The sequence below is a fragment of the Drosophila innubila genome (assembly GCF_004354385.1).
Source record: "Drosophila innubila isolate TH190305 chromosome 3L unlocalized genomic scaffold, UK_Dinn_1.0 0_D_3L, whole genome shotgun sequence".
Classification (NCBI taxonomy): domain Eukaryota; kingdom Metazoa; phylum Arthropoda; class Insecta; order Diptera; family Drosophilidae; genus Drosophila; species Drosophila innubila.
The window spans coordinates 15,615,450-15,628,884 of record NW_022995376.1 but is presented as its reverse complement, the minus strand read 5'-3'; the positions used below and the strand labels follow the sequence as shown (position 1 = coordinate 15,628,884).

Here is a 13,435-nt window from a genome sequence, read left to right as displayed (position 1 = left end):
ATTTGACAACTACGAATTATTTTACAATCAGAAGAAGAACGTTCTTTGTACAATATTTTTGAGATTAATGCAAAATAAATTTAGTTCATATTAATAATTTGGAATATTCTAAAATCCTAGATGATTAATAAAATCTTTTTATAAGTGCATTTAATAGTCGTTGTTACCCTTTGCTTATTAGCGCTTTTGTATCTTATGCTGACAATTTATTATAACAATTTATTTTTCGTTTGTTGACTTTATTGAATTGTTTAATTATTAAGCAATATTTGATTGATTGCGAATTCCATTTCATTTGTTGTTATACACTTATTTATTTTTTTAAGCTTTCTCGTGCTCTATTGTGGTTGTTGTTGCTATAGTTAATAGAAAATGCTTTGTATTTTGAACTTTTAGTACAATTTTGTCGCTCACACTCATTATTGTTACTTATTATTAACTACATATTTCGATCGTTATTTCTCACTTCTGCTTATTTTCTTAGCTTTGCCTTTTGTTATTACAAACGCTTATTGACCCAATTTCTGTTATATTCGCAATTTACCATTGAGCGTTAATTTCATAGCTTACAGAGGAGAAGACTGAAGGGGTAAGGGTGAGAGAGAGAGAGATAGAGGGAGGGGAGCACAGGAAGAGGGAGTAACTGCTGCCATAAACGCAGGCTCTGCCATTTGGCATTTCCAACTGTGCTCATAAATTTAAATCCATGACAAAGTTGCCAACTGCCTCGCAGAACCGCCCAAGTTGCCAACTCCGCCAAATTGACTACAGTTGGATCAACATGCGATATGAACTACAAATGGACACGGTTAGTGAGAGGAGGGAGAGAGAAACAGATAGAGTGGGACAGACAGGACGCAGTAACGCACGGTATTGCGACAACACTACAGAATAAGAAAAAGAAAAAAGATAAAGCAAAACCATTTTTAACACATTTTTCTAGCTGTTTTTTTTATCTTTTCCTTCCATTTTTTGCCTTTTTTGCTGAGCGCATTGCGCATTTTTGCCGCACTCTGGAATCTCAATGGAGTTGCGATTTCTGGCATGGGAGCTGGTGGCACAGTGTAGCTGTTGCTGCAAGTAGCTCAATTCATATTTTTATGACAATTTATTAAAACATTAAATATTATAAAAAGCCTAAAAGAGTTCTGTAGACTTTCTAGGGATTAGGGATTAAGAGATGAGCTTAATATAGAGTAAGAGTCCAATTGAAATCCAATAGCTGACTGCAGTTGTTAAAATTTTAGAAGGAGCTGTTTGCTAAAGAAAAAACTAGATAAATCTCTATAGCTTCTACTAAATTAATAATAATTATTTTAAAATTAACCTAAAATCTCCATCTCAGTTAAATTTATATTGCTATTATAGTACATACTAATTTGTGTTTTTAAATACTGATATTAAATTCTATAAAATGTGATGACATTTTTAAAGTAATTTTATAAATTAATATTTAAAGAGAAATAAATTGAAATTATATTTTACTATGGTATTATTGAAAATAATTGTAAAGTCTGAAAGGCACAATTTATGAGAACGCAATTTCATTCAGTTTTTGACATAAGTTGACCCAGTATGCCAGACGAAGTCATAATTCAGCTATTTCGCTTTCATTAGCTGATGCTTGGGTAGCCAAATGGACAGTTGTTGTTGTTGTTGTTTTGGCTGATGCTGAGAGAAACATTATCCTTTTGGGCGCTGATAGGCGCAACATATTTGGTTTGCTTTGCTTTCATTTGGTTTTCCCAGTTGCTGTTGTTGTTGCTGTTGCTGGTGCATTGATAAAGTGTGCCATAGCTTGGGGTTAATGTCGCGCCAATGATTTAGCACCTTGTTACAGAGAAGCCCCGCCTCCCCCTCTTCTCCTCCTCACCATTCTGTGATTCGACCCGAGGAGGCTTAATTGCGCTGATCGCGTGGACAGCAAACGGAGCAAGTTCCAGGTCCGATCGGAGCCCACCATGGGCGCGTGTCGAATTGGTTTTGTGTGGGTGCGTGCGCTGATTTGTTGTGATAAATAAGTGGCAGCCTATATAAGTAGTTACAGTTGCATGCCACATAAGAAAGAGACAACAGCAGAGACTGAGGCATCAACGCATTCGCATAAATTCCCAGCTCTTGTGGATTTTCATTAAAATTTTTTAGATTTCTTTTGTGGAGCCTTTTAATAAGAACAAACAGGCCGTTGAGTCGGCACAATCGCTTGGCGCCCCATGGTGCCACATATATATCCATATACATAAACACAAACTTGTACTTTCGTTGTTGTTGTTGCTGTTAATCCCCCAAGCCAAAAAAAGGCAGAAGAACGCGCACATAAAATTTTATTATTTATGGATGGCAACCAGTGCCATATCCTGTGGCATTTATGACACGACCGAAATTCCAATTGTTTCTGCCGCTCCCGTTGCTGCTGCTTCCCCTGTCCCCTATCCCCAACTCCCTCTCTCTCACACTCACGCACACATCATCTCTCTCTTTCGTTTTGTGGTCCTTTGCTGAGTCAAAGTCTGCATCCATGCAGTAGAGTGTAAAGCATCGCACGACCGCGCTTTGATTAACCTTAAGCGCATAAATAGTGGATTCAATCAGACCTGCAAGAGCTGCCATTCCGTGCCCAATCGACAAGGAACCGGTTCGCCTACACTGAAAAAGAATTAACTATAATTTTGTTAGAATAGAATTAAAAGAAGAAGTCTGATAGTTATTAGAATTGCAATAATTTTAAAGAATTTGAATACTCTTTCCATTAAAGAAATTAAAGAAATGATAAGATAAAGTTAAATAACATATAATTTACTGTAGATAATTGAATGATTTTGAAAACAGTTTATGTTAAAAGAGAAACGATAGAGCAAATAAAAAAAATATTTTTTGTAGAACAGACTGATTTTAAAATTTAAAGATCACAATTAATACCCAAGAATTTTGTCAAAATAAATAAAAAATAATAGAGAATATTGAGTTAAAATAATCAGATCAGTCAAAATCCCTACAAATAGAGAGGAAAAGATATGTTAAAAAAAAAAATAATTACTTGTATACTTTTTTATTTTTAAATTTTTTTTTTTTATCATTTCAGTTTTAATTTTAATTTTTCACAATTTCTTTATAATTTTAATCAACTGTTATTAACTGAAATATATAAATGTAAAAAAAAATTAAATCAATTATAAATTACTAATTATTGTCAAAAGTGTATTTAAATTTCTCTCAGTGCACGCTTCATATATGCAATGGCCTGTGCCCCGCCAGCAACTCATTAGGGTTCGATTCTTCTTTTGGGGGACTTCGTAAGAAACTTTTGCGGCCGCGTCATTGTTATTGTTGGACTGAGTTGCACTTTTGTTGCTGTTGCTGTCGCTGTTGTTGTTGTTGCTACAGTTGTTGCTATCTTTGTTGTTCGTAGTGTAACAAGTTGTGGATGCGCTTTTGTCAGATCTTGGAAAAGTAAAAATGAAATGAAAATGTTGTTGCTCTATTGATTATTGCATATTGATTGCTGTGTGGCTCTTTTTTATTGAGGCGAGCAGCGACAAATAAAAAATATAAAAAAATATATGCATTTCCCCCGTCTGCGCACACAGCTAAATTATTGATATGAAAACATTCCAACAGCCAGTTTCCCCCTTCTCCCTTTCCCCTTTCCTCTACACTTAGAGTCCACACAGAGTCCACTTGAGCTGGAGTCTCGGAGTCGCCGACTGGTCTGGTTATGGCCAGACAGTGTGGAGACCGGCTGTGGAGCCACCAGCTGTGTGTGCCATAACGAAGATCTTTGGGGGCACCTGGAGATCTCCAACTCCAACTCCACTCGAAACGCATTTCATACAAAGTCATCGTCATCGTCGTCGTCGTCGTCGAATGACAGTCGCCACTTTATAAGAGAGGCTGATCAATGGCTGGATCTTGGACCTGGACCTGTCTCTTGTCTCTTTTCTTTTCGTTTCTTGTCTTTTCTTGTCTTGTGGCAATGCATTTTCGTATTGTTTTGATCTGAAATTCGTTGAATTTTGAACAAAATTTTGACAGTTGCCACTCGGTTGCATTTGAAATTCCATGGAAATTGTATTTGTGGCGATCAAGTTAATTGAGTTATTTGCCCTGACAGCTGATTAGTTGAAGTTGCACAGTGGAGCATTATGCGGGGGTTGGGGGCAATTTCATGGTGCGTGGCAATGTGGCAAAGTGGAAAATTATTGTGTTGGCCCATTAAGTTGCCGGCATTGTGTGGCATCGACCCACGCATACGTTGTGGCACTCAAATTTCATGCCACATGCAAATTTTGTTGCACACTCTGCGCAGGCGTTGCCACGTTGCCACGTTGCATGCGGCAGCCAGCAGTCAGCTTTTTTTTCCCAGCGATCTTCAGTCAGGATAAAAGATTCAATTACAAGATGAGTCTTGATTCGTGTGACTTTTTTTATTTCTTTTTTTTTAAGCTGGCGAGTGGGCCAGACATGTAAACAACAACAACAAGAGGAAGAGGACGTTGCAACAAGCCATCAAAATGATGGATGACACTTTGATAGTCAACTTGGAAGTGTGCAATGCACTTCAGCGCAACCGCAAGGAAATTGCCAAACAACAAACAACAAAAAGGCAAACAGACAGCTGCCTGGCCAAAAAAAAAAAAAATAGAAGATAGATCTTAGAAGAGCGCAAAAAATCAAAAATAAATTAAAAATCAACAAACAGCAGACGACAGACGACACGTCAATGAATTTGAAATGCATGCAAATGCGAGCGGGCCAATTGTCCTCGGGGGGAGTTTTCTACTTCTTTTGGGTCCTGAACCAGGACATCTTTGCCATTTGAAGGCAATTCAAATGTCGCACAATCGATCTTTAGGGGTTTCTTTTTTCTTTTTTTTTGTTTCGGCAATTGGCAATGAATCTGCACATGAGTTGAGCTAAGTTGAACTTTTGCTTCATTTCGCCACGGTTGCAATTTCCTTTTGTTGTGCAATGAAATTGAATCTTTTTTCGGGTATTCGTTTGCGATTTGCATATAGATCGACATAAAGATCGCACACACTCGATTGATTTTGAATCGCAAATCAATGCATTTCATTTGCAAATTCATTCACTAGGTAAGTTGATACTTTAAATAAAGGTAACAAATATCAGATCAGGCCAGATCTGTGATATTGAGTGATCGCGTTTGCCTTTTGTGTTTTCTAGTCATTTCAAGATGTTCATTTTGCTTTGATTACGAAAGAATATCGTTTCCCAGATCATTCTTATCATATCTTACTATTCCACGTAGACTACGAGAGAAAAATCTAGAAAATTACCTTAAAATTTAAATCTGAGTAATAGACTAAAGCTTATTAAGAAATTCTTTATATTACCAATTTCTTCGGACTCCCGAAAATTAATTCTGTCTTTCGTTTATAGAAAATGTTAAATTTAAGCTGAGTTGTCATTGTAATATTGAATGCAAATTTTTAAACCAAGAGATTCCTGCCAATCAAAATAAAAGTTTAGTTGTATATTACGATCGAGTTTTCTAGTATTTTTGTAATTTTCAATAGATTCATAAATTTCCAGCAGTTACAAAACCTTTATTATTTTAAATGTCATGTTGATGTATGCAAATTCTTTTATTACTCTTACTTGAATAATTTGCATGTTCGTTAATTAAGTTGTTTTTTGATTGACAAAATCATTCAATTTAAGTCTTGTGAATTTTGCTCGTCCGTTTCCATTTCCATATAAGCCGCATGTCTTTCTTATTTTGGCGCGATTTCCTAATTTTCCGTATTTTCTTTTGCATGTTATTGCAATCAGGGAAACATTGTTTGCCCTCTAATGCAAAAATCAAACCCCTTTCTCAAACTATAGATATACATATATTTTTTTTTGCCAGTCAAATGTTGCTCTGATACCAATAAATAAACAACAAAAGAGTTAAATTCAATTGCAACAACTCTGTCTCGACCTTTGTCAATCCTCAATCTCAGACAATTACATGCTTGCAAATTTTCATTTTCGCCGTTCTCAATTATTTTGCACCTTTTGAACCGATCGAAGGATCAGCCGATGCGATCGCATAAACTCAATCAAGTCGAAAACCCAAGATGCGACCCCGTTTCCAATCCCAGATCGACCTACGACCCAGTTTTCAAATGCAAAAAACATAATAATGAAATGTATGTGACCCTTTTTCAAGAAGAGATCTCTTTCCTTTAAGATTCTTCTATTTTTTTGTCAACTGCGCAGGTGAGAGTTCGCAATTTGCGCTGATCGCTGATCTTTCACAGGGTTGCCCTTCGGAACGCATTGATTTCTTGACGGCATAAACAAAAACTACCACAACAACAACAAAAATGGCAAAAGGGTTGCGTACTTTGACAATCGATTGCCTAACGAATACCTTGATTTTCTTCAATTTCATTTTCTTTTGCCATTTTAGGGATTTTTGCAATGGTTTTGACTGTGAACACAAATCCATAAATCATAAGACTTGAGCAAATTTTGCATCGTGTGAACTTTATTCCGCTTTTAGCAGGATTCCTTGTTACAGTTTTTGAATTAAATTGTAGCTATTTGATAAATTATTTCTATTTTTAATATGTTCTTTATAGATCAGTGATTATTTTTTTTATCATAGGCGAGGATTCTCTGTACAGATCTATTCATCACAGATAATTGATCTTCTATTATTTTGGATCACTGTTAAAATTTCTCAAAAATGTAGGCAATGATATTTTTTAATTCTAACTAAAAATTTTTTTTTCAGCTCATAATTTGTATTTAATATTAATTTTAAATGTTAATTTTTGACATAATTTTTATTCTTAGTAATTTTTTTATTTGCCGACTGTTTTTAGTCGTGCATAAATAAATAAAATAAAAACATTTTGGTATGTTAATTGTGTACGCCTCTATATAGATCTCAGATCGTTGTAGATACCCGATGAAATTTCCCACAATTTGCATGCGGCTTTTAATTATACAAATCGCTGCTGAGCTGCGGTCATTTAAATCTGGCCATGGCTAACTGGCTAAGTCCTGTTGCCTGATAAGTAAAAGCCGGCTTAGGCTTAAACTTACTTACTCCTTCCTGTGTTTGTTTTTGCACCAGCTGTGCGAGCCTGGGAAACTCCGAGTTCTCCGAGCTCTCCTAGTCGTATCACAGGTGTTGTCGTTGTCGTTGTCATCCTCGTTGTCGTTGTCAATGTCATCCACGGATCGGTTGACTGTACCTCGGGCTATGCTTAAGTCTACCTGTTTGTTGCATTGTCTGGCTTAAACTACCTTTTATTTGGGAATTTCCCAAAACAAATGAAAATAAAGTGAAACGCACAACAAAAGTCAAATGCCCGGGGCACGGGTTCAATTCGGTTTTGGTTTTAGTATTATAGTATACTTGTCTCTAGTTTTGTTGGGCCTGGGTCACTGATCACTTACCACTGTGTAGGAGGCCATTGTTTTTGTATTCCCTTTCTCTGTCACTCTTTGTGTAAGTGATCCCCTTCTGTCTTTTATTTACATTTCTCTCAGTCTTGTGTCTTTATTTTTGTCTCGCTCTTATTGTGCGTGTTTTTATGTCCGCTCAGCTACTTGTCTGTCTCTCAGCCTCCCTCACTTACTCCCTAGCCCTCTCACTCTCACACTCCCTCTCCCTATTTCCCTCATATCGTGTGTTGGCGACAGACTGTCTGGCGTGTCGGCGTCTGAGTTCGACTCTCTTGTAGTTAAGTACCCCATATACAGGGTATATACATAAATACATACTTCAAGTGTTGTTCTATAGCGGAATATCATTAATATTATGGGATTATTGAAATCTGTTTGAGATCTGCTTATACTATTCTTATTTAAACTAAGCTATTCTATGTTGTTTAAAGATCTACCTTAAAAACTTGGTAGAATCGATAGATAAACTGAGATATTGACTAATGTTGTTCTAAAAAACTATCTTCATTAATTTTCAAGATATCTTCTTGTGTGGGAAATTTTGCGAAAGTCAAATGATGATAATTCTATATTAATTCCTTATAGATTTCTCAAATTTCATTCCTCTCGTCATATCTAAATGATCTCAATGTGAACAAAAGTATATTCAAAAGATTGTAGCTTCTTTTCGAACGAGTTTTCCTCACACAATTTGATGATGCACCCTAACAATTTGGTTGGGTATTTCCTTTTGTCGGATTCAACCCAAATGACACTCCAATTTGGAGAGGCATTTCCACATTAATAAGCAGAAACACATTGGTCATAAAAGCCAACTAAATAAATGTCATATAAAGCAAGAAGAAAAGATGAGGAAAATGCATTTTTATGGTGGGGCGCAGTCAAAAGGGAGAGAGAGAAAAAAAGACAAGAATAAGTAGAAGAAGCCGTTGTCTCTGTGCATTCTTCTATTGCATTTCAGTTCTACAGCTCTACAGTTCTCCAGTTGTTCTCTTGTTCTGTTGTTCCCTTGTTCTACTGTTTTGTCACACACTGTTCTACGAAAAGCGTGGTCAACAATGGAAATGGATCGTGTATGGTCTAGGCAGCAGACACATAAACTATTCCCAATGCCCAATGCCCAATGGACAATGGACTTCCTTTTGAGTCAGCTCGTAGGGATCTACCTGCTACATGGTCGCCAGCATGTCTGGCAGGAACAATGGATAGAGTCGGATAGAGAGTCGCCCTGCTGTCTGTTAGATTAGTATAGAATTGCAGATCATTCTGAAATTTCATTTCGTTTCATTCATTGTAATAATCGATTTTCTTTTAAATGTCCAACAATCAACTAAATATGCTCTCGAACTGTGCCGTGAAGTGCCAACAAACGGCGACAGACTGTCTGCCAGGATCACTAGACAAATCTGCTTCTTTCTCTTTTTTTTTCTTCTTGTATTCATTCTTCGTATTCTTGCTGTTCTATTGTCTAGGGTTAATCATCTTGCGACAATTCACTAAACTGTTTTATATCGATATATGTAGATAGTTTCTCTCTATAGGTTAGGAAGCAAGTGCTTTTACTGACAAAGCTGACCCTGGTCTTCGTTCCTGTTTCTGTTCCTGTTCCTACCCCTGGTCGCAAACAGAACAACCCCTCTTGAGAGGGAAAACAATGCAAAAATTAAATCCAAGCTTAGCATAATAAAAATTCAAACGAGCGTAAAACGCTAATCTCTGCCACAGAAAGTATCTGTATCTGTATCTCTGTATCTATATGTAACTTTAGAGGGTCCTGTGTCCTGAAATTTGTTTATTGGAAAATCTGTGCAACGATGCATCTCTGTCCAAATGTCAGATTAGATCAACGTTGACAGCATCCACTGCTACAAGAGAGAGCTACAAATGTGAGCTAAAATAGAGAGAGAGAGAGAAAAGCAGAGGAAGGTACAGTTATCCTTAGTCTAGGGGATCAATTAAAATGCTGTCATAATGCGCATTTAGTTGTTGTTAGTGCCATGCTCCATATAAATTAATGCCCATTGTAGCCACTTCAGACAGACTTCTCCTTCCCCCTTCCCCCTACCCTCATCCCTATTTTTTCGGGAATATCAGACGTAATAATGCTCGGGCATATAAAGCGCGAACAAAGCAAAACGATGCGATGACTGCGACTGTTGATTGTGAATGAAAGAAGGAAAAAAACAACAACAACAACAGCACACACACACACACAAACACACACACAAACAACACAACAAAGGCGGCAACACATATTGCGCAGGATATAGATACAAGGACACACCGTACATTGCAGGGGTGTGGGGTGAGAGGGGGTTGGGAAGGGGATTTATGTTTCAACAATTTCAATTGTTTCCTAATGTTTTTGTATTGCGTTTTTGCCATTGTATTTTGTTGTATTTTGAATTGTCTAATATGTCAGACGGGGCGAGAGTTCAAAGATTACATATACACTTCATGGATTTTGTATCAAATTCGATTGCTCCAGGTTATCGATAGGCAGCAGGCGGCAGTTATCGAACGGCAGCCGGCAATTCAATGTGGCATTTCAACATTAAAGTGTGAAATTTCAAGTGAATTTTGACAAGAAATCAGTCGGGGACGCTAATCGCTACTCGTTTTGTATCGTTTTGCTTATGTCTTCTCGGAAGTCTCGGGTTAAATTCAGGAATTTCCTGTGCTCAATAAACCCACTAATAAGGCCAAACAGGCCGAACACTGCCAAGGCATTAGCATTAGGCCAAACAATGGACATGCTAGCCATTTAGCTTTTATGCAGGACACGCGTCCTTGCCAGAGGAATTTCCCAAACGCCCAGAGAAATCTGTTTCTACTTAGCCAAAAGTGCTTTACGATCTGCGATTTGTGAGAAAAGGTCACTTTGCCTAATAACTTTAGGTCACAAATACGCCTCACAATCACTCCTACCCGAAGCACTGACTGCTGATCCGATCCCTCTACTCTCCTCACCTCTGCCACACTTTTACGATGCCCCTTGTCTCAAATGGGTGTTGTGTATAAGTTTCTCATAAGGTAAGCAACATCCTAGCCTAAGTACAACTCGTAAGTCGTAAAGGACTTTGAAAATATACAAGGGTTTTATAGAAGAGAAATAAAGCAATAGATATATATTAGATACAGATATTGAGTAATATATTGATATACGTCTTTCGCACAAGATTGTAAAAATGTAACATTTAAAAACATATAAATATCTACGAGCACAAACAAATATCTGTACATTATCTGCTGTTGTTTACTGACCCTCAAATAAAAATATAAATTTAAAATATTTTAAAATTAATTTACCCACCGATAGCCGATTACCGATAACCCTTTAGACGAGGTCAAAAACAGAGAAGTCTTAGTTCCACAGAGCTCAAATAACTGTGACGTCATTAGATTTAGTAGTTTTCTTTTTATCAGGAATCTCTCATTAAGAAAAAACTAATGAAACATACTGAAAATTATATTTACTAGATAAAACCAATAATTTATTAATAAATTAAATGCATATAAAATTAAAAAATTAAAAATAAAAATTATAAAAAAAATTATTGATACAGGTTCTACCGAGATTTGAACTCGGATCGCTGGATTCAAAGTCCAGAGTGCTAACCATTACACCATAGAACCTCACATTTGCTTCACGAATTTATTAACAAACAAAGGCAAAGAGGGTTTTCTTTTGGAAACAACTGAAGTAAGGGAGATTGTACTTAATTTTACGATTGCGATGCCTATTTTTCCTTGGTAAAATTCACATAAGCTTAAGTTGCCATATTAGGTAATAGTACTCTACTGAAACTTATATTTCAACTAAAAAAAAAATAAAAAAAAAGTTTTTTTCTTGGTCTCTATGTATGTATTTAATAACACCATCTGATGCAAACAACAATTCTAATGAGTGCCCAAGGCGATGTTCACAGTTCAGGGCTTTAAGGCTGACAGGCTGAACGGGTAATAAAGCGACTTCTGTAATTTTGAAGTAAGTAACTTCCTGAACTGTTTCACGAAGGCCCAAAGAACCGAAACTGAAATTGAAAATATTTTTATGTGCCATTTACTGTTGGCACTTGAGAGGCATATAACCGTTTGCAGCATGCAGCACGTGCAGATGGCCAGCACTTTCAGAGCCAGGTCCAAACAAATGCGCCAACAACGAGTTGTGGAGGGCGTTGCATCATTGGCATTGACCAGTTTCTGTTGCAACTGCTGCAGGAGATGAACAAAGGCAACGAGTCGAAACGATGTCTTTTGGTATGCTAACAATATGAGAATTTATATGACAGACTTGTCATATTTTTACAAACGTTATAAATCATGGCTCGCTAAATGAGAGAGGTGTGAGGTTGAGTACAGATCCTACGGATCGTTCCGATCGTTCAGATCGTTCTTTGAGCTCAGAACCAAATGCAAATATGCTTCAAGGCACGCGATTCTACACGATTCTCCGATTCTGCGATTCCCCGATTCCATTCCCCGGCGTTTATTACCGTACTTGGCCTGGTACTGGTCTCAGCCAGTTTTATGGTCTTCTTTCGATGCCTTGCGGTGGGTCTTCCGTTCTCTACAGACACTTATGAGTGCACATTTCTCTTGAAAACATTCAAAACTGAAAACGGAAAACTCAAACTGAACTCAAACTAGTACGAAAATGCAAATTTCCTTTTGACGAATGACAATTGACAATTGTTTTGTGGCATGGTTCAAAAGGTAACCCGCCAATCGGCATAGAAGAGAACAGAGCGGGACATCAGTGTAAAAAGGACAATTGCGTGTTTAAAAATGTAATTTTTAGTTGAAAGAAATTGTGAATGCGGCCGCAACAATTGAGACAAATGTCGCATTGTCAACGCTGCCGCATCAAAGTCATATTGGGAGGTCCTTCATTGTCCTGGCCAAAGACAGGCAAAGACAGACAAAGAGCCGCGTCTAAGACGCATTTAGTGGTAAATGCTCATCAAAACAGGCTAACCAGATGGTCCACTTAGGTCCTGTCGTACGTAGTCCTGTTAAGCATCCTTTTGGGTTAAATGCAGCGTATGCAAATCTAGTCCTCGGCTCGTCCACCTGGCAAATATTCAATTAGCACAACGAGTCGCGCGTAAAGTAAAAATTGCATCGCGCCAATTGCCACTCGACCATGCCACAACAGACATAAGCCAGAAACCAGAAAGCATACATGGCCACAGCTTAGCTAGTTGCATGCCGCTTTTAATTACTGCCTCAGCATTATCCTTTCCACTCAGCGCACATTGGCAAATGTTTCCACATGCTTTGGCATTTCCGTTTCCGTTCCCGTTCTCGTTCTCCTTCCCGTTCCGGTTTCCGCCTGGCGCCATCAGCTCAGCTCAGCTCAGCTCAGCTCGGTGGTTCATCGTTGCCCCATTGTTTGCCCCAAAAGTCAAGTGGCGTAAATTAATTACAGCACCAGCAACCTTTTCCATACAGTACCATATTCAGATTTTCATAGAGAGCATTCTCTGATATATCTGCACACTTTTGTTTTTGTTCTCGTTTCCATGTTCCTCTAATTGCTCCAAATCTCTGACGATATACGCATATGAATGTTTATAATCCATATGTAGCCATTGTTCTACATTAAAGAGCAAAATTCGCATAGAAATTAAAATGTTAACATATTGAAAATCAAGGCGAAATATTTTAATTGGATATTGCGTTAATGTGTATTTTTTTATTTTTTTTTTTTTGTGATGATAACTAGAAGAGGAAAGAGAGAAGTGTTAAAAGTGACAGCTTTTAACTAGATAAACATTAAGGCACATTGTTATATCTAATAATTTACTTTTATTGATCAAAACTTGAAAGCTATTACTTTAAAACAATTTTAGAATTGTAGTTGACCTCGAGAAAATTGAAAAGATTTCAGAAACTATAAAATATCTTAATAGCTAGTGTTATTCTAATTAAACTTATTCGTCGATTTTTCCCTTAAATTTCAGCTAGTTCAAATTGCACTGAAGTGTTATATTATCATTAGCATTAA

General features: G+C 37.1%; 1 non-coding gene across 1 annotated transcript; it reads right to left on the bottom strand.

Moving 5' to 3' along the window:
• Positions 1-10,989: 10,989 nt before the first annotated feature.
• On the bottom strand, positions 10,990-11,061 carry Trnaq-uug. The gene has a single exon. It is a non-coding gene; the product is annotated as a tRNA-Gln (tRNA).
• Positions 11,062-13,435: the final 2,374 nt, after the last annotated feature.